Source organism: Scyliorhinus torazame, chromosome 6, assembly GCF_047496885.1.
Source record: "Scyliorhinus torazame isolate Kashiwa2021f chromosome 6, sScyTor2.1, whole genome shotgun sequence".
NCBI classification, from domain to species: domain Eukaryota; kingdom Metazoa; phylum Chordata; class Chondrichthyes; order Carcharhiniformes; family Scyliorhinidae; genus Scyliorhinus; species Scyliorhinus torazame.
In genome coordinates this window covers 266,317,454-266,337,941 of record NC_092712.1, presented here as the reverse complement: position 1 = coordinate 266,337,941, position 20,488 = coordinate 266,317,454, and the positions used below count along the sequence as shown (strand labels likewise).

General features: G+C 45.3%; 1 protein-coding gene across 4 annotated transcripts in view; it reads right to left on the bottom strand.

Moving 5' to 3' along the window:
* Positions 1-20,488, bottom strand: part of LOC140425414 (N-acetyllactosaminide beta-1,6-N-acetylglucosaminyl-transferase-like) — a 163,547-nt gene that overhangs the window by 118,175 nt on the left and 24,884 nt on the right. The window contains exon 3 of one of the 4 annotated variants that reach the window (XR_011947852.1): positions 15,988-16,374. The exons of the other annotated variants lie outside the window; for them this stretch is intronic. The gene's annotated coding sequence lies outside the window, so the exon portion shown is untranslated. The remainder of the gene's footprint in view (positions 1-15,987; positions 16,375-20,488) is intronic. 4 annotated transcript variants of the gene reach the window in all.

Genomic DNA, 20,488 nt, shown 5'->3' with positions numbered 1-20,488 from the left:
AGATAGGCAACAACACCTCCTCCACGATCATCCTCAACACCGGTGCCCCACAAGGCTGTGTCCTCAGTCCCCTACAATACTCCTTATACACCTATGACTGTGTGGCCAAATTCCCTTCCAACTCGATTTTCAAATTTGCTGATGACACCACCGTAGTGGGTTGGATTTCAAACAATGACGAGACAGAGTACAGGAATGAGATAGAGAATCTGGTACGACGACAATAATCTCTCCCTCAATGTCAACAAAACGAAGGAGATCGTCATCGACTTCAGGAAGCGTAGTGGAGTAAATGCCCCTGTCTACATCAATGGGATCGAAGTAGAAAGGGTCGAGAGCTTCAAGTTTTTAGGTGTACAGATCACCAACAGCCTGTCCTGGCCCCCCCATGCCGACACTATAGTTAAGAAAGCCCACCAACGACTCTACTTTCGCAGAAGACTAAGGAAATTTGGCATGTCAGCTACGACCCTCACCAACTTCTACAGATGCGCCATAGAAAGCATTCTTTCTGGTTGTATCACAGCTTGGTATGGAGCCTGCTCTGCCCAAGACTGCAGGAAACTACAAAGGTCATGAATGTAGCCCAGTCCATCACGCAAACCAGCCTCCCATCCATTGACTCCATCTATAATTCCCGCTGTCTCAGAAAGGCAACGAGCATAAATAAGGATCCCACGCACTCTGGACATACTCTCTTCCACCTTCTTCCGTCAGGAAAAAGATACCAAAGTTTGAGGTCACTTACCAACCGAGTCAAGAACAGCTTCTTGCCTACTGCCATCAGACTTATGAATGGACCTACCTTGTATTAAGTTGATCTTTTCTCTACACCTTGCTATGACTGTAACATTATATTCTGCAGTCTCTCCTTCCTTCCCTATGTACGGTATGCATAGTTTGTACAGCATGCAAGAAACAATACTTTTCACTGTATACTAATGCATGTGACAATAACAAATCAAATCAAATCTGAGCAACTGACAGAAATAAACAAGGCACATCATACTTCAGATGGTCATGTGTTTTACCATCAGAGTCCTAAGGAACGAGTGCAGCAGATAAAGGGCTACATATTAGTAATGTGAGTGATCATGGTACACATGTCAGAACTATCACATCCACAGGATAATAACCCAAAGTGTGCACTCAGGGAGACATTAGTTCTTGAAGGCCTAATGAATGAAGCAATGTGACAATTGAAGGACATGCATGGAAAGCTATTTGCAAGTTTAAATGTTGGTTGAATGTTCAGGATGATGGCACATTTATGAGCACCTTACAGAAGAAATAGGAGCAAGCGTAGGAGATGACCACCAGGGAGGTGAGACAGGGCCTCAATTTAATGTCTCGTTCAAAGAAGGTACCCCCAACAATACAGCAGTCCTTCCGTGCATCACCGAAGAGGCAGCCTAGATATCCTGGTCCATTCTGTAGGGTGAGATCTGAATCCACAACCATCTGCCATAGAGACAGGTGTGCTACCAATTGAACCATGGCTGGCTCTTACATATTGAATATGCAGTTTCTCCAGTGATTGACATACTTGGCGAATTCATCAATATGTATTGTAAACTTCTGCAAATAGTACTAATTTGACATCTCTCCTGCTCCTCCAACATCTGCAAAAAAAAATTTCAAAGCCTTCACAGCATCGCTACACTGGGGATGGTGCGGGGCGTGATTGTGGGAAAGGGAAAACAAAACATTGAAATGATTAAGATTTATACAGGCAGTAAGGGTCAGTGGCTTAGTGGTTTCTCATACATTAAGCACAATCTTCGTTACTCTCGCCAGTTGCAAGAATTATGAGTTGGATTTCGTCAACTGCAATGCCAACAGAAATTTATCACTTATTTCCACCATGAGCCGTCTCAACAATCTGCGAAAACGGGTGCAGCCAGCTACTAGTTTCAGTGAGGCACATAGTTTTACATCCGGCTAGAAGTGATTGTGAAGATCAGTGTTTCCAGAAACAGCTGACACTCACTCAAGTATCACACAAAATAAGGCTAGCCGATCTCACCAAATGTTTAAACACATCAAAAGTAATCAGATAACTGCTGCTTCAAGTAGATAATCTTGAAAGACAGTCACTTTATATTGATTTTGAATCATGACCAAAACTCTGTGGCTACGCAATACCTGAAAGTCCCTGCGCAAGTGGGGCAAATGTTAGACCCTTTAAGTTGTCATGGGCGAGAGTCAATAGAGTCAGAGTTTTTACAGCAGGGGAAGGGGGCGATCAGCCCATCATGCCTGTATCAGCCATCAAGCACATTTTGCCACCACTTGGCTCGTAGCCTTGTATGCAATGGCATTTCATATACTCATCGAAACAGTACTTAAATGTGGTCAGGATCCCCGCCTCTACCACCCTTTCAGGCAGTGAATTTCAGATTCCAACCACTCTCTGGGTAAAAAGGTTTGTCCTCACATCCCCTCTAAATCTTTTGCCCCTTACCTTAAATCTACGCTCCTTGGTGACTGACTCCTCCGAGAAGGGGACATGCTCCTTCCCATCCACCCTATCTACGCCCTTCAATTTTGTACAGTTCAATCAGGTTCCCCCCTCAGCCTTCTTTGCTCCAAGGAAAACAATCCCAGCCTATCCAGTCTCTCTTTTATTTTAGAAATTTAGAGTACCCAATTCATTTTTTCCAATTAAGGGTCAATTTAGTGTGGTCAATCCACCTAACCTGCACATCTTTGGGTTGTGGGGGCAAAACCCACGCAGATACGGGGAAAATGTGCAAACTCCACATGGACGGTGACCCCTATCAGGAAGCCCCCTCCCCAGCAAAGAGATCGGTCAGGAAGCCCCCCAACAAAGAGACCCCTGCAGGAAGCCCCTCCCAGCGAAGAGACCCTCGTCAGGAAGGCCCCCCCCCCCCCCCAGCAAAGAGATCCCTGTCAGGAAGCCCACCAGAAAAGAGACCTCTGTCAGGAAGCCCCCCCCCTCCCCCCAGGAGACAGACCCGTGTCTGGAAGCCCCCCAGGAGACAGACCTCTGTCTGGAAGCTAGACAGCAGTCCAGACAGAGGCAGTGAAAAAAAATCACTACTTGGTTGAGGAAGTCTGAAGTGCTCTAGCCATTTCAAACAGAGTTAAGTGCTCTCAATTTCTAGCTGAGCACTTCAAAATCACTCAACCATAAAGGGAGCTGATTGGAAAGCACTTAATTCTGTTTGAAGTTATACAGGAGCTGTCAATCAAAACTTGATGTTTATAAGCACTGAGGTTAGACCACATCAGAGTTCTTCAACCGTGAAGGACAATGAATGGAACAATGCTAACAGCTGGGGTATGTGAAAGTTGTTAATCACAGCCTCGTAAAATCAATATCAAATAGAAATGAATGAATGACTTGCAGATCAAAGATCTGAGAGGGTTTAAACCCAGCTGACTGTTTTTTTTCTTTCCAGGAATTGATCTACAAGAGAGGCAAGAGTTCTGGGGCAGGCAGCAAAGTGGAGTTCAGGTCACAACAGATCAGCCATGATCTTACTGAATTGTGAGCAGGCTTGGTGGGCCGAATGGCCAACTCCTGCTCCTATTTCTTAACGTATGGTGCACATAAACATTCAACATACAGGATATTTTCCTCTGTTTACACTTCACTTCAGCTTGAGCGTCGAGCATGTCTTTACCTAGCAAATTGGTCATTAAGGTGCAGCCGTTTACGTTAAGCCCCCCGCTTTCACTGGGTTTGAACACGAATTACTCCGGCTTAGCTATGAAGCCTATTCGTTCAGATGTGAATGGTATTATTTCCTGGCTTGGTATGATTTGTATCTTTGTTGATGAGGAGCTCGGGGAGTGGCACAGTGGCGCAGTGGTTAGCCTTTTAGCCCCTGTGCAAATTTTAAAAAAATAAAATTTAGAGTACCCAATTATATTTATTTTTTTATTTTTCCAAATGAAGGGGCAATTTAGCGTGGCTAATCCACCTAACCTGCACATCGTTTGGGTTGCGGGGGTGAAACTCACGCAGACATGGGGAGATTCCTATTTCTGCTCACTTTGTAGTGTCCAGCCACGGTGGAATATAGGTGAACACATGCCTGGTTGAACTATTAGATTTTTCAGACCAGGAGTTAACCCAGGAGTTCCAGAAAGTCAGATAGAGGCACCAGAAGGCCCTCCTCCAATTGCAGTCCATGTTCAAATGCAGCATGACCTGTGCAAGATTGGGCTGACAAGTGGCAAGTAACATTCGCGCTACACAAGTGCCAGGCAATGACCATGTCCAACAACAGAGGATCTAACCATCGTCTCTTGACATTCAATGGCATTACCATCATTGAATCCCCCACTATCAACATCCTGGGGGTCACCACTGACTAGAAACTGAACTGGACTAGCCATATAAATACTGTGACTTCAAGAGCAGGTCAAAGGCTAGGAACCCTGCGGCAAGTAAATCACCTCCTGACCCCCAAAGCCTGCACCATCTACAAGGCGCACGTCAGAGGTGTGAGCGAATACTCTCCATTTGCTTGTATGAGTGCAGCTTCAACAACACTCGAGAGGCTCGTGTCATCCAGGGCAAAGCAGCCCGCTTGATTGCCACCCCTTCCATAAACACTCAATTTCTCCACCACCGACGAACAGTGGCAGCAGTGTGTACCATCTGCAGGATACACTGCAGGAACTCACCAAGGTTCCATAAACAGCACCTCCTAAACCCATGACCACTACCATCTAGTAAGTTGTACATGGACTGCAGATATTATACAGCACAGTGGTTAGCACTGTTGCTTCGCAGCTCCAGGGTTCCAGGTTTGATTCCCGACTTGGGTCACTGTCTCTGCGGAGTCTGCACGTTCTCCCCCATGTCTGTGTGGGTTTCTTCCGGGTGCTCCCACAGTCAAGAGATGTGCAGGTTTGGTCGGTTGGCCATCTAAATTGCCCTTAGTGTCCAAAAAGGTTAGATTGGGTTCGGGGAAATTAATGAAATGAAAATCGCTTATTGTCACGAGTAGGCTTCAATAAAGTTACTGTGAAAAGCCCCATGTCCATCTACCACACTTTTGACCATTCTCTTATTAACTCTTTGTAATTTTATCAATCCCATCTACATTACTTACTATAGGAGTCTTTTTTGTGTCATTACCGAACTTGAATATATGGCTCTCTATTATGTTTTCCAAGTCATTAATAATTTAATAAATAGTAAAGGCTCCAACACAGATCCTCAAGGGACACCACTCATAATCTGATTGGAAGAAAGTTACAAACCTATTATCCCTATGATCTATTCGACTGAAATGAAAGTCGCCATAGACTCTGAGGACCATAGGCCGCTCTCCACTTTTGAGAGAGGGAGCTGACTGGTGGTGATTTAACCTGAGGATCACCACACCTTAGACGAGGGGCAAGGTTGAGAAGGCCTTCATGAATAACTTCAGCCAACACCCGCTGTGGAGACTGGATGGGGGCGGGTTAACAAGTCCATCCAGAACTACCTGGAAACAAACGATACGGGGGAGGTCACTGCAGCGACGGTCTGGGAAGCTTTGAAGGCAGTAGTCAGGGGAATTAATCTCAATACGGGCCCACGGGGAAAAGGTGGAATGGGCTGAGAGGGATAGATTAGTGGAGGAGATACTCCAGGTGGACAGGAGATACTCGGAGGCACCAGACGGGTGGAGTTTGGGCTGTTTGACCTCAGTAAAGCAGTGGAACAGTTGAGGAAGGCAAGGGGGGCGATCTATGAGTACGGGGAAAAGGCAAGCAGAATGTTGGCGTGCCAGCTCAGGAAAAGAGAGGCAGCCAGGGAGATAGGTAGAGTAAGGAGCAGAGACGGTAATGCGGTCCTGGACCCAGTGGGGGTGAACGAGGTGTTTAAGGATTTTTATAGTAAATTGTATGAGTCGGAGCCCCCGGCTGGAGTGGAGGGGATGAGGCAATTTCTGGATCAGTTGAGGTTCCGGAGGGTGGAGGGGGACCTGGTGGAGGGGCTGGGGGCCCCAACTGAGATTGAGGAAATAATCAAGGAGCTGGAGGGCATGCAGTCGGGCAAGGCCTGGGCTTGACCACTACCCGGTAGAATTCTATAAGAAGTTTTCAGAGATATTGAGCCCACTGCTATTGAGAACATTTAACGAAGGAAGAGAAAAGGGAGTCCTCTGCCCAACAATGCCGCAGGCCTCAATTTCATTGATCCTGAAACGGGAGAAGGATCCGGAGCAATGCGGGTCATACAGGCCGATTTCTCTATTGAATGTGGATGCCAAACTGCTGGCTAAGATACTGGCCACAAGGATAGAGGACTGTGTCCCGGGGGTGATAGGGGAAGACCAGACGGGATTTGTTAAGGGCAGGCAACTCAAGGCCAATGTTCGAAGGCTTCTAAATGTTATTATCTTTCCCTCAGGAGGGGGGGGACCAGGAGGTGGTGGTAGCAATGGACGCGGAGAAGGCTTTTGATCGGGTGGAGTGGCACTACTTGTGGGAGGCGTTGGGAAGGTTTGGGTTTGGTGAGGGCTTTATCGACTGGGTGCGGTTGCTCTATCAGGCACCAGTAGCGAGTGTGCGTACGAACCGGCTGAGGTCGGGGTATTTTAAACTTAACTGAGGGACGAGGCAAGGGTGCCCCCTCTCCCAGTTACTGTTTGCTCTGGCCAGAGAGCCTTTGGCCATGGCATTAAGAGCCTCTAGGAACTGGAAAGGGCTGATGCGGGAGGGGGGGTGGAGCATCGGGTCTCGCTCTACGCAGATGACCTGCTCTTGTACATTTCGGACCCGTTGGAGGGGATGGGGGGGAAGTAATGCGAATCTTGGGGGAATTTGGCAGTATTCCGGGGTATAAATTGAACACGGGGGAGAGCGAGATGTTTGTGATCCAGGCAAGAGGGCAGGAAAATAGACTGGGAGAGCTGCTGCTTAGAATGGTAGGGAAGAGCTTTCGATATTGGGAATCCAGGTGGCCCGGAAATGGGAGGTACTACACAAGTTAAACCTATCTCGGTTGGTAGATCAAATGGAAGGGGACTTTAAGAGATGGGACATGCGCCCGCTATCACTGGCCAGGAGGGTATAGACCGTGAAAATGATGGTCCTGCCCAGATTTCTATTTGTCTTTCAGTGCCTCCCCATCTTTATCCCCAAGGCCTTTTTCAAGCGGGTGAATTATTTTGGTCTTTGTGTGGGCGAGTAAAACCCCGCGAGTGAAGAAAGTGTTGCTAGGGCGCAGTCGGAGGGAGGGTGGGTTGGCGCTGCCGAATTTCTGCAATTACTACTGGGCAGCTAATATAGCCATGATCAGGAAGTGGGTAGTGGGGGAGGGGGTGGCATGGGAGCGGCGTCATGTAAAGACACCAGTCTGGGAGCACTGGTAATGGCACCTCTGCCGTTCTCGCTGGCCCGATACTCCACAAGTCCGGCGGCTCTGAGGATCGGGGGGCAGTGGAGGAGATATGAGAGTGGAGGGAGCATCGATTTGGACCCCGATTTGTAACAACCACAGGTATATACCGGGTAGGCTAGATGGTGGGTTCCGGAGGTGGCAGGGGGCAGGAATCAGAAGGGTGGGGGATCTATTCATAGATGGGAGCTTTCCCAGCTTGAAAGCCTTGGAGGATAAATTTAAATTGCCACCAGGGAATGGTTTTAGGTATTTGCAGGTGCGAGACTTCCTGAGAAAGCAGGTGCCGGCCTTTTCGCTGCTGCCGCCACGGGGGATACAGGATGGAGTAGTTTCCAGTACCTGGGTGGGAGAGGGGAAGGTATCAGATATTTACCAGGAGCTTTCGGAGGCGGAGGAAACCCCGGTGAAGGAGCTTAAGGACAAGTGGGAGGACGAGCTAGGAGGAGAGATAGAGGTGGGTCTATGGGCGGATGCCCTCAGCAGGGTTAATACCTCATCGTGCGCCCGGCTTAGCCTGATACAATTTAAGGTAATCCACCGGGCACACATGACAGTGGCTGGGATGAGCAGGTTTTTCAGGGTAGAGGATAGGTGCGCGAGGTCCGCGGGAAGCCCAGCAAATCATGTTCACATGTTTTGGGCATGCCCGAAGCTAAGAGGGTTTTGGCAAGGTTTTGCGAAGGCAATGTCCACGGTGCTAAAAACACGGGTCGTGCCGAGTCCAGAGGTAGCGATCTTTGGAGTGTCGGAAGATCCGGGAGTTCAGGGGGCGAAAGAGGCCGACGTTCTGGCCTTTGCCTCCCTGGTAGCCCGGAGACGGATCTTATTAATGTGGAGGGACTCGAAGCCCTCGAGTGTAGAGACCTGGGTTAGTGACATGGCTGGTTTCTCAGTCTCGAGAAAATAAAGTTCGCCTTAAGAGGGTCAATGTTGGGGTTCTCCCGGAGGTGGCAGCCGTTCATTGACTTTCTCGGGGAAAATTAAAATGTCGGCAGAAGCAGTATTCCAAGGGGGGGGGGGGGGGGGGATTGTCGTTGTTTGGTTGAGGTGTGTGAAGACTGGGCTGGGGGGGGAATGTTCATTTTGCCATGTGGATGTTATTGTTTTTGTTAATGTTATAAAAATTTTGCAAATACCTCAATAAAAATATTATTAAATAAAAAATGAATAACTTCAGCCCGTACAGGAAGTGAACCTGCGCTGTTTGCTTCACATCATGAAGCAACTGTCCAGGCAACTGAGCTAACCCACCCTTTATTCTTCTACAACCAATCCAATTCCCTGAGCAGGTCAATAATTTTCTTTCAAATCCATGACTGTTAATTTTCGCAAACTATCTATTATGTTGAACCTTATTGAATAACTTACGGACGTCCTTTTAAACTGCATCCGTAAACATTTCCATCGACCACTTTGGCTACTTCCTCAAAAGATTATGACATGACCTACCTTTCACAAGTCGGTGTTAGGTTTTTTCTGATCAACTAAATGTTCAACTTTGTCCTTAACTGCAGATTCCAATAATCTCCCCACATCAGATATTAAACTGACATTTTTCTCCCTCACCTTTCTTAAATGAAATGATGTTAGAATTGCTTTATTCCAATATAAAGGAACAATTCCTAAATCAACAAGAGCTGTGGGTAGAGATTACAATTTCATCAACAATTTCCTCACCTCCTTTGAAATTCTGGGACAGTCCCTTGTCCTTGTCCTGGGAATTTGTTAGTCTTTAGTGGCATTATTTTCCCGAATACTCTTTCCTTACTTGGTTAACTTTGGTGAGTTCAATTCCTTGATTCATGGATTGTTTCCCTGGAATGTCAGGCATATTATCCTCTTTCTGAAGACTGACACAAAGTAATTATTCAACAAGTCTGCCATTTGTTTTTTACATTTGCAATATTACACACACTTGATTTTAAAAGGGATGATATTAACCATGACTACTCTTTTACCCTTAATAGAACTGTTAAAAAGCGTGTGTGTTAATCTTGAAATCTCTCAGTTCTCTTTTACAGCTCTTACAATCTTTTCTGCTTTTTGTTTTCATTTGCTGTTCTTTATATGCACTCGGCCCCCTCTTTTTTTTTTTAATATGTTCCCTCCTTTAGTTTTATGGTATCACTCACCCATTTTGTTGACGATGCCTGTTTGATGTAATAAGCAGGACTCTCTCCTCTTTGGGGTATATACTGGTGCTGCATTATTATTATTTTTTAATGACTGAAATGGCCTTGATGGTTCATTCTAGTTATGCCTGAACTGGTGTGGCACTTGGTGTTTCAGAATTCTTGTCCGTATACGCAACCCAGGGCATTGTAAAAGGATCGGGAAGAAGAGTATGACTTGCACCTCAAACAATTTTAATGCTGTAATACTTATCAGGCAGACGGTACATAACCAAAGCTGCAGTACTGTGGTTGCAGCAATGCAGTCCCCAGCACATGTACACTGTGTGCACTACAGAAACAGCCATTTGGACCAATTGGGTCGACGCTAGCAGTATGCTCCACATGAGCCAACTTCCACCTTTCTTCCTTGTGATAGCATGCACCACATTCCTACAGGAGCCTGGGTAAGGAAATTTCTCCAGAATTGCTCACTGTATTTAATAGTGGCCAACTTATATATATTTTTTAAATTTAGAGTACCCAATTCATTTTTTCCAATTAAGGGGCAATTTAGCATGGCCAATCCACTTAGCTTGCACATTTTTGGGTTGTGGGGGCGAAACTCGCGCAAACACGGGGAGAATGTGTAAACTCCACACGGACAGTGACCCAGAGCCGGGATCGAACCTGGGATCTCAGCGCCGTGAGGCCGCAGGGCTAACCCACTGCGCCACAGTATTTATGACCTCTAGCTTCAGGCTACTCCAGAAGTCGAAGCATTTCCTTCAAGTCTACCTTGTTAAACTCTTTCATTATCTTGAAGGCCTCTATCAGGTCATCCTTTGACCTTTTCTGGAGGATAGGGTCTCAAGCTGTTCAGTCTTTAGAGTTCAAATCTGGTATCATTCTTACAACCTTTCTGCACCTTCTCCAAGGCCTCTGTATCCTTTTGATTATATGGAGGCCAGAACTGGGCACAGTACTCTAAGATGTAGTCTAACCAAGGTTCCACACAGATCGAATATAACCTTCCTACTTTCAATTCTATCCCTTTAGAAACAAAACTTAGTTTGCTTTTTTTAACCACCCTATTAACGTGGGTCACGTTTGGTGATTTGTGCATTGGTTTCTCTGAATCTCTTTGCTCCCCTATTCATTCAGACTATTATTCAAGCAATATATGGCCTCCTCTTCCTCCTACCAAATGCACATTTCTTATCTAGATTGAAGTCAATTTCATATCTATTCTTAAGTTTATTTGAATGGTTCCCATTTAAAGCATACTTCCTTGTATACCTCCCAATTTGGTGCCATCTGTAAGTTGTACTTTCCGTTCCTGAGCTCAAATCATGAATGTAAACTGTGAGCATCAGTGGTCCCAACACCAATCCCTGTTGTACACCACCTTTCACCTTTGTCAATGAGTATCCCTCCTCTCTGTTTTGTAGCCAAGTTGCCATCCGTTCTGCTTCATCTCCAACTTTCATATGATCTTACTGTAACGCAAGTCTACCATGCCAAAGGCCTTTTGAAAATCCAAATATATTACATCTACTGCAATACCCTTGACTACATTTTTGTTATTTCTTCAACATTTGAATCCACGCTGCCCACTCATTTTTGATCTCTAGCTGTTATTCTATTATATAATCTGAGTAAAAATTCATCATCTTTCCTATCATTAAGCTAACTGTTCTCTAATTCCCTGGAATTGTTCCAATTTCCTTTTTTGAAAACAGGAATAACAACAGCTATCTTCCAGTTGTCCGCTCCATTTACTTTATTAATGAACTTTAATTCACGAAGGCAGGGCAAAAAAAATCAAAAATTCCTCGATGAAAAAAGGAGATAGAAAATATGGCAAAGAAACAACAGAGTGCTGATGACAGATGTCAGGTAGAAAATAAAATTAAGAACCAAGCTAAACACCGACATTCAGAAGGGAGGTGAAAAAGCAAATAAGAGATGCAAAGAGGAATTATAAGAAAAGACTGGCAGCCAACATAAAGAGGAATCCCAAAGGCTTCTATAGGCACATAACTAGTAAAAGGAGTAATGAGGCCGATTAAAGATCAAAAAGGGGATTTACACATGGAGGCAAAAGGCCTAGCTGAGGTGAATTAATATTTTGCACCTGTCTTTATCAAGGAAGCACATCATGGTGACAGAAGAGGAAACTCTGTCACTAGAAGGGTTCAAAACCGATTAGGAGCAGTTATTGGATAAACTGTAGTAAAAAAAAAATTTAAATATATTTTTATTAAAGGTGTTTTGCACATACACAAAAAAATATCAGAAAACCACAGATCCAAAAACAAGCCATCCGCAGCCACAGATAACACGCCCACAACTCCCCCCGCCCCCTTAGTTTTCACCTTATCCCCACCGTCCCCCCCCCCCCGAAACAAAGAAGAGTCTCCCCAATGCCTTCATTCATCTTAAAGAAGTCGATAAAAGGCTTCCACCTCCGGGTGAACCCCTCCTACGTTCCCATAAGGCAAACGTAACCCTTTCTAAGTGCAGGAATTATGCCAAGTCGTTCACCCACACCCCTGCCTTTGGCAGCTCCAAGACCCGCCAGCTAAACAGAATCCTTCTCCTGGCTATCAGGGAGGCAAAGGCCAAGACATCGGCCTCTCTCCCCACCTGGACTCCCGGCTCTTCCAACAATCCGAGTATCGCCACTTCCGGACTCGGGGCCACCCCTACACCCAGAATCTCAGACATAACATCCAAGAATCATTGGCAGAACCCTCTCAGCTTTGGACATGCCCAAAACATGTGGACGTGATTTATGCCCCCCCCCCCCCCCCAAGCACACCACCCACACCTATCCTCCACCCCTGCAAAGAACCGGCTTATCCTCGCAACAGTCATGTGGGCCCTATCCATCACCTTAAATTGGATGAGGCTTCACCTCACACGCAACGAGGATGCGTTCACCCTCTGCAGGGCTTCCTTCCACAGCCCGGCCTTCACCTCCCCACCCAACTCCTCCTCCCATTTGCACCTGATCTTCTCCACTGGCGCACACTCCCTCTCCATCAGTTCTCCATAAATGTCTGCCACTCTCCCTTCCCCGATGTCACCTTCGGACAACAACTTACCTTATAGCCCCAGAGGTGGCAGATTCCCGGAATGTACAGGACCTCTTTCCTCACATAGTCCCTCACCTGCAGGTACCTGAAACCATTCCTCTTAGGTTTCCTCGAGCTCTTCCAGGCCTGCAAACATATCTCCTACAAACAAGTCCCTGAAGTACTCCATCTCCTGCTGCTGCCACCTCCGGGAACTCGCATCCAACCCCTTCGGCAAAAATCTATGGTTATTGCATATCGGCACCCACAGAGATATGCCTTCCAAACCGAAATGTGCCTGCACTGGTTCCAGAATTGCACCGTTGAGATCACCACAGGGCTCATGAATACCGGGCCGGTCGTAACTTAAAGCTGACAAGGCACTGGGATCGGATGAGATGCATCCGAAGAATGCAGTGCTTCATGAGGTTGGTCATGAAGCACATCAACTCCATACTCCCAGGACGCCTCGATCCACTGCAATTCGCATACCGCCGCAACCGGTCCACAGCAGGCACCACCTCCCTGGCCCTTCAGTCATACCTGGACATCTCAACAATAAGGACTCTCACATCAAACTCCTACTTATTGACTACAGCTCCGCCTTCAACACCACAATCCCAGCCAAACTCACATCAAAGCTCCAAAACCTAGGACTTGGCTCCTCATTCTGCAACTGGATCCTCGGCTTTCTGACCCACAGACCACAATCAATAAGAATAAACAACAACACCTCTCCACGATAATCCTCACTACCAGGGCCCTGGAAGACTGAGTACTTAGCCCACTACAATACACCCTATACACACACGACTGCAAAATGTGGTTCCAACTCCATCTACAGCTTTGCTGACGACACGACCATAGTGGGTGTGATCTCGAACAGAGTCAGAATACAGGAGGGAGCTAGAGAACCTAATGGAGTTGTGTAACGATGACAATCTGTCCCTCGATGCCAGCAAAACTAAAGAGCTGGTCATTGACTTCAGGAAGCAAAGTACTGTACACACCCCTGTCAGCATCAACAGGGCCAAGGTGGAGATGGTTACAGCTTCAAATTCCTAGGTGTGCACATCACCAAAAATCTGTCCTGGTCCACCCACGTCGAAGCTACCACCAAGAATGTGAATTTAGTATTCGCCCCACCCACTTAATTAAATCAAATGAAAGCATTTCTGCATCCTCCTCACAGCTCACTCTCTCACCCGGCTTTGTGTCATCTGCAAATTTGGAGATATTACCTTTAGTTCCCTCAACTAAATCATTAATATGCAAATACATTGTGACTAGCTGGGGTCCTAGCACAGATCCCTGCAGTATCCAACTAGTCACTGCCTGACATTCGGAAAAAGACCCGGTCATAATATCCACTCGTATATAATGAGATGCAGACAGGCAGTGATTGACACACAGGACACAGAACAACCAATCACCAGACAGGACACCACCACTATAAAGCCCACAGGGAATCAAGACTCTCTCTCACATGACACAGCTACTGAGATAGTTAGAGTGCACAAGCCAGTGAGCACTTTCACCAGGAGGTAGAGAGTTAGTCTGGTCAAACCAGTAGGAGGTTATCAGTTAGATTAATAGTGTCAACCCACAGCAGATTATGTACAGCAATCAGCAAGTTCAATAAAACAGTGTTGGACCATCTCCTGTGTCAGAAGCCTGTTTCTAGTTTCACTGCAACCAGTTGCAGTCAACGTTGAACCAACTCACTTAACACATCAGACACGTTTATAGCTACTCTTTTGTTTCCCGTCTACTGACCAGTTTTCTACCATCTCAACACACTACCCCTCACCCTCATGCGCTTTAATTTTACATGCTAATCTCGGATGTGGGACCTTGTTGAAAGCCTTCTGAAAGTCAAAATAAACCACAAATAAAAGAAAGCTATTGTCATTCACCAGGAATATGCACAGTTTGTTGCATAAAATGGCATACTGTTACATTTCGTTCTCGTGTAAGGTCAGATAAAATATATTGTTCAGCGCCACTTCCACACCTTATCCACTATTGTGTCCCAAGTACCTACTTTGACTTCATCATGACCATCAATACATGAAAGAACCTATTGGGTGGATGGTTGCAGGAAGCCCTGTGCAAGGTGGGGAAGATTGCTAATTGGTGGTGGGAATGATCTGAAGAATTTTATTTATTATGCGTTTTCTATGGCACCACCAGGTGTACCGTCACAGTTTTTAAGGTATCGTTGGTAGCAATGTCCACATGTTGTCCGGTGATGATTGCCACAACTTCAGATCTATTCTCCTCATAAATATTTTCCCCATCCAAAGGTGAATAATTAACACATTTTGTCTTCCTCCACCTGCAATTCTCTCTGCTACACAATGTTTGTACAATTCTGTACATGGTTAATATTCTGGACACCCACACCGGCGTGGTGCCTCCTGAATAGTACCTCCTGTGACAATCTTTCAACCAAAATAAAAGCTATGAAAAGTGAACTCTTGTTGGTAACGTCTTTGTTTGGCAGCCATTTGGTAACTTTGGTTTACGAATTCCACACACTACAAATCTATTGACCTATTCACCTGAGGAAGGAGCAGCGCTCCGAAAGCTAGTGACATCGAAACAAACCTGTTGGACTTTAACCTGGTGTTGTAAGACTTCTTACTGTACAAATCTAGTGCCATGCCTGAAGCACATCTTCTGAATGCTTGCTCTCGGACAGGGTTTTTCACATTGCAGTTCGTGACTCATGGGTGGGACGCAGGCAGGTGTCAGAAGGGTCACAAAGCGACTTCCGGTTTCGGCTATGCCTGGGTAGGTCGCACGTTCGGCAGCGCCCGCTGTGAACGGACTTTTGTGCCCTTTTAAGGAGCCCCAGCGGCACTTGGACGCCGATTCCCGGTGTGGGAAGGCAGCAGTGAGGTTCCCCCAGCACTGTATGGAGTGGACCAGGAGCGGAGTGGGCAAAAAAGCGGCACTGGAAAAGAGGGGAGAGCGAGGGCGGAAAAGCAAGATGGCGGCGGGTGGAGACCAGGCAGCGTGGGCTCAGTGGTCTCGGGAGCAGCAGGAATTTTTGAAAAGCTGCTTTGCGGAGTTGAAGGCGGAGATGTTGGCCCCTATGAAGGCGTCGATCTAGAGGCTGCACGTCTGTGCTTTTGGCGCAAAATGATGGAGGAGAGATTCCTTCATTTTCTAGCTGCAAGCAAGCACAGCAACAGGACTGTGAAGAACTGAAGACGGATCATTTTAAACAAAAAAAAAACTGAAATGGGGAACAAAGCAGTAGAAAGATGATTTCTTGAAGTATAGCTTTGTTCATTGTGAAAATGCAAATCAAGATGCAAAGTCAGTGTGTGCTATATGCAGGAAAGTACTGAGAGTTTAAAACGCTCAAAATTTCAAAGGCATTTGAAGAGTAAGCATGGAGAGTTTGAAGACAAACCTCTTGATTCTTTTTTTTCAAAGGATGCTGCAAGAACTTAAATCATCAGCTGAAGTCCTTAGCAGGAATGTAACATTGAATGACAAAGTAAGTGAGAAGTGGCTCATCTGTCACATTAAAGGCAAGTGAAAATGGTGTTGCGAAGGTCAGCCGGCGTGGGTTGCAAAGGTCTGTCGTCATGGGTCTCAAAAAGTCAGCCGGTTGGTAAAAGTGGGTCCCGGGAAAAAAAGTTTGTAAAACACTGCTCTTGGAGACACCTTGTGGTCATATAGCTCTTGCTGCAGCACTCCTTCTACAGTGATTTTGTGGGGTTTCTCACAGGTGTCATGAACCACGTTTGAAAGAGGTACCCCTCGTCTCCAAACAGCCAGCCCTCCAGGCTGCTTCCTGTAATGAAAAGATTGGACTGCCTCAATATAAAAACCTCATGACGGCACCCAGGAAATCTGACACATATTTCTGTGAACTTCTACTTGGAGCGAATAGGCATAAGAACGTCACTTGTGGCTGATAAAAAAAACACCTAGTTTCCATGCCCTGGCGATTTTCATAGCCACTGGTAATGTGTGTCTGTCAGGTCCAGCAAGTTATCTGGTTATCTTCTGGGAGTCTGTAAAACCCTGTGTTTATGACCGCACCAGGTATTAATTACCGAGATAACCTAATCCCAAAGGGATAATTGGCTTATGTACCACAACCTTGCTTTGTATTCTGAAAATGAGAAGAACCCGTATTAATCTCAGCAGCAAGTTGTCCAGTAAAACGTCTAGGATTTTAAAAATTAAATTCAAAAGTTTTAATAACAGGAAAAGAAAACTTCAGCTCACATGGTTACAGTTAAAAATAGCCTTCCAAAACATTCCCCCAAAAGACTCCCTGCTTGGTCAGACTGTTGGGAAGTAATCTATGTTTGCATTGTTGTATATTAAAAATAAGGTATAGATTTAAATGAGTTTCAGTCTTTCTGTACAAGATAGGGTAAAACTCTAGTTACATTCGTGCTTAAAAAACAGTATTTTCTTTAATGGCGGTTTTGGTTTAAATTCAAACGCTGTCTGTCTTATGCTGAGTTTACAACTTGAAAAGCAAACAAGTGTGAAGGAAGACTGAACAGTTGCTTAGCAACCAGGGGCTCCCTTTAAGTTAGAAAGACATTCTGAGTTTAGTTTAAACTGGACCCAAAGCAGTTAGAGCTTAACAGCCAAGCAAGGAAAAGCTCTCTCAGCTTTGCCAGGAGCAGAAGCAATAGATTGGAGTAATGGGAAGAAAGCAAGCCCCAGAAACTAAAGAACTGCTAGTTCTAGAACGTAGAGAATCAAAAGAGAGGTCCCAGGAAGATTGAAATCAGAGACACAAAAGGAACTGGAATTTGAACACAGTACTGTTCATTGGAATTCAAGTAAAAGGCAGTGAGTGAAAGAGACAGCTCCAGATTTAAAGTAAGGAAGCAGAATCAGAGGTAAATCAAAAGTTTGGCAATATCATAATACTGCCTTTGAAGCAGTAGTGTTTACTGGCATGCCTGAGTACCTGAGAGATTGTGTGGAAGCTTGGTGCATGTGGCAATTCAAGACAGAGGAATAATGAAAGGAAAGATAGAAATCTTGGAAGTGGATCCTTGTTGGAAATAGCTGAGAGAAAGCGTTGGTTGAAAGAAGATTCTACGGTTTGTCTTTTTGAGGGTCGAGTTGGAAGCTCACGTGGAAACAGGAGTCCAGTGAGCTCACAGTGTAATAATCATCTGGGGGGATTTAAGGAGTCAGCCACAGAAGCTCAATTAGGGAGGCATTTGCCACTTGATTTCAGAGGGGGGTATATTTGAGCATCATAAGCCTGATCGTTCACAAGGGCTGTCTAATTACCGAGAGCATTATAGAATAAGATATATTTTGTAGCCTGTGTCATCCTTAAAATCTGAGTACATTTATGAAGATAGGTGGGAGTGAAAGAGTATTGTATTATAGTCAAACTTTCATGTTTAATAACGTATTTTTCTGTTGTTAAAAGCCAATTGGCAGTCCTGTAACTCTGATCATCTACATTTTCTAAAAACAAAAGTAAAATTAGGTCTTTTGAGCCATTATTTCATTCTGTGACCTTAGATTATCATAGAATTTACAGTGCAGGAGGCCATTCGGCCCATCGAATCTGCACCGGCTCTTCGAAAGAGCACCCTACCCAAGGTCAACACCTCCACCCTGTCCCCATAACCCAGTAATCCCACCCAACACTAAGGGCAATTTTGGACACTAAGGGCAATTTAGCATGGCATCCACCTAACCTGCACATCTTTGGACTGTGGGAGGAAACCGGAGCACCCGGAGAAAACTCACGCACACACGGGGAGGATGGGCAGACTCCGCACAGACAGTGACCCAAGCCGGAATCAAACCTGGGATCCTGGAGCTGTGAAGCAATTGTGCTACCCACAATGCTACTGTGCTGCCCTACCTTCCCACAGGTCGTAACATCAACTGGGATTGTACTGAAAGCTTTCAGACAAAACTTCCTTGTAAATGTTTAACTATAAAAATCCAGTAATATTACCTAAGTAAAAACTGCTGTCACTTTAGTAAAGGTATACCACAGAACCTCAAACTCAATTTCACTCTGCTGTGAAAATCCAAGACTTTTCTAACTTGACTGGATAGTTGATTAACCTTTGCACAATCTCCCAGTACAGAGTTGTTTCCAGGGTGTCTTCCCCCACAATGCAGCTCAATATCTCTCCTGAAATATCCTTTTTCCCTTTCAGCATCGATTCCAATGTTCTCAGTCCCTTTTGAACTTAGCATTTTTCATATATTGGTGTCTTTCCTATTGCCACCATTTTTGCGTCAAATAAAATTTAAACCCTTCCCTTATTACTTGTGAAACCTCTGCTGTAAAAGCCTTTTACTCACCTTTGAAATTTAACAGCTGGAAAGAACAAGTCCCTCTCTATCTCCTGATGCAAATTTCTAAACTTTACTTATTTACTTCAGCCCACTTGACCCTAGCTTCATTACAAATGTATGCATTCCGCACCTCTACTCTTTTTCATCTCTCAATTCTCCATTAACCTTCCCCCAGCTTCATAAATTATTTACACAAACTTCTTTACAGAATAACACAACATTTTCCAAAATATATATTTTTAAAATAACATCCATTCTCATATTGTGACATTCTGACCTTCCAAATTGCAGCCTGCAAAATCACTGTTGTTCTGAAAGGTCATAAAGCTGGCCCGCTGTCTGTGTTCCCAGCAAAGTATCATGCGGCCTGTGACTTCAACCCCTCTCCTGTGCGCCATGCTGATGCCACTACAGCCGTGGATGATGATAGACTTTCTCTTCTACTGCTGTACTGTCAAACACATCCACTGTACCTCCCATTCTCATTTTGCCACTTTAAATTACTCCAAAGTTCTGAAAAAGATGCTTAATTCCTCCCCATCGCAACTATTCCTATAACATTCCCCACCTTGCCAGCATGAGTTCCCATGGGCTCGTGAAATTATCTAGTGAAACAGAGGTTACAGTGAGCAGCAGTTCAGGTGGATATTTAAACTGGTCATTGTCCCATCTGAACAGAACACCATGAAAGCAGCTGCTACCTCAAATAACTGGCAGTGTCTGTTTGGATAGTGTTTTTTAAAGCCATGCAGGATTTCAAACTGATGAGAGCAGGAAGCATTGTGGACTCATGTGACAGCACTTCAGAAGAGAATCATCAAATCGATCCATGGCAGTGATAACGAGGGAAAGCAGCATGTGGAAAAGAAAGGAGAGCAGAGGAGGAAGGTTTGCAGGTGGCGGAGGACATTGGGGCTCATCGTTCACCTTTGGGTGAGGCAAATGTATAGGAGGAAGAGCAAAAGGTTGAAGATGGTCACCCATTGCTAGACCCGCCGTTTTCATTGCTGTCATGGAAGCGTTCACATTGCAAAGCTTTTTATCCTGTGTGAAACGTAACAAATTAAATCCCAAGGTCCACACCCACTACCAGCACCAATGCCAACATACCACCTTCCCCACTCTATGCATTTAAACGTCCTTCAACATCCATTCACATCTACAATAGATCCAGTCCTGTGCTAACAATCATTGTGAAACAAGTGAAAGGGTAGGCTGGCACTTAGGGTGCAATAATGAGCAAGACATGGAAGCTGTGCTGAGTAATATATGTATTGTGGCATTATCAAAATGTCCATATTGCATACCCTCAAATTATAATTGCTTCAATTGCTGCTTCTTGCTATTTCTACAAGGTGCATTCAACATGACATCGGCAAATAGGCAGGCTGCTTTGATCCCTGCCTTGATTAGGGAGATATTTTTGGCCTACTAGAGGGATCTGCAACTTAAAGTCCCAGAACTTCCTTATAACGCCAAGGAATGGATTCAATCCCAGCCTTGGGTGATGTCTGTGTGACGTTTGCAATTTCTCCCGTGCCTGCGTGGGTTTCTTCCCACAGTCCAAAGGTGTGCAGGTTATGTGGATTGGCCATGCTAAATTG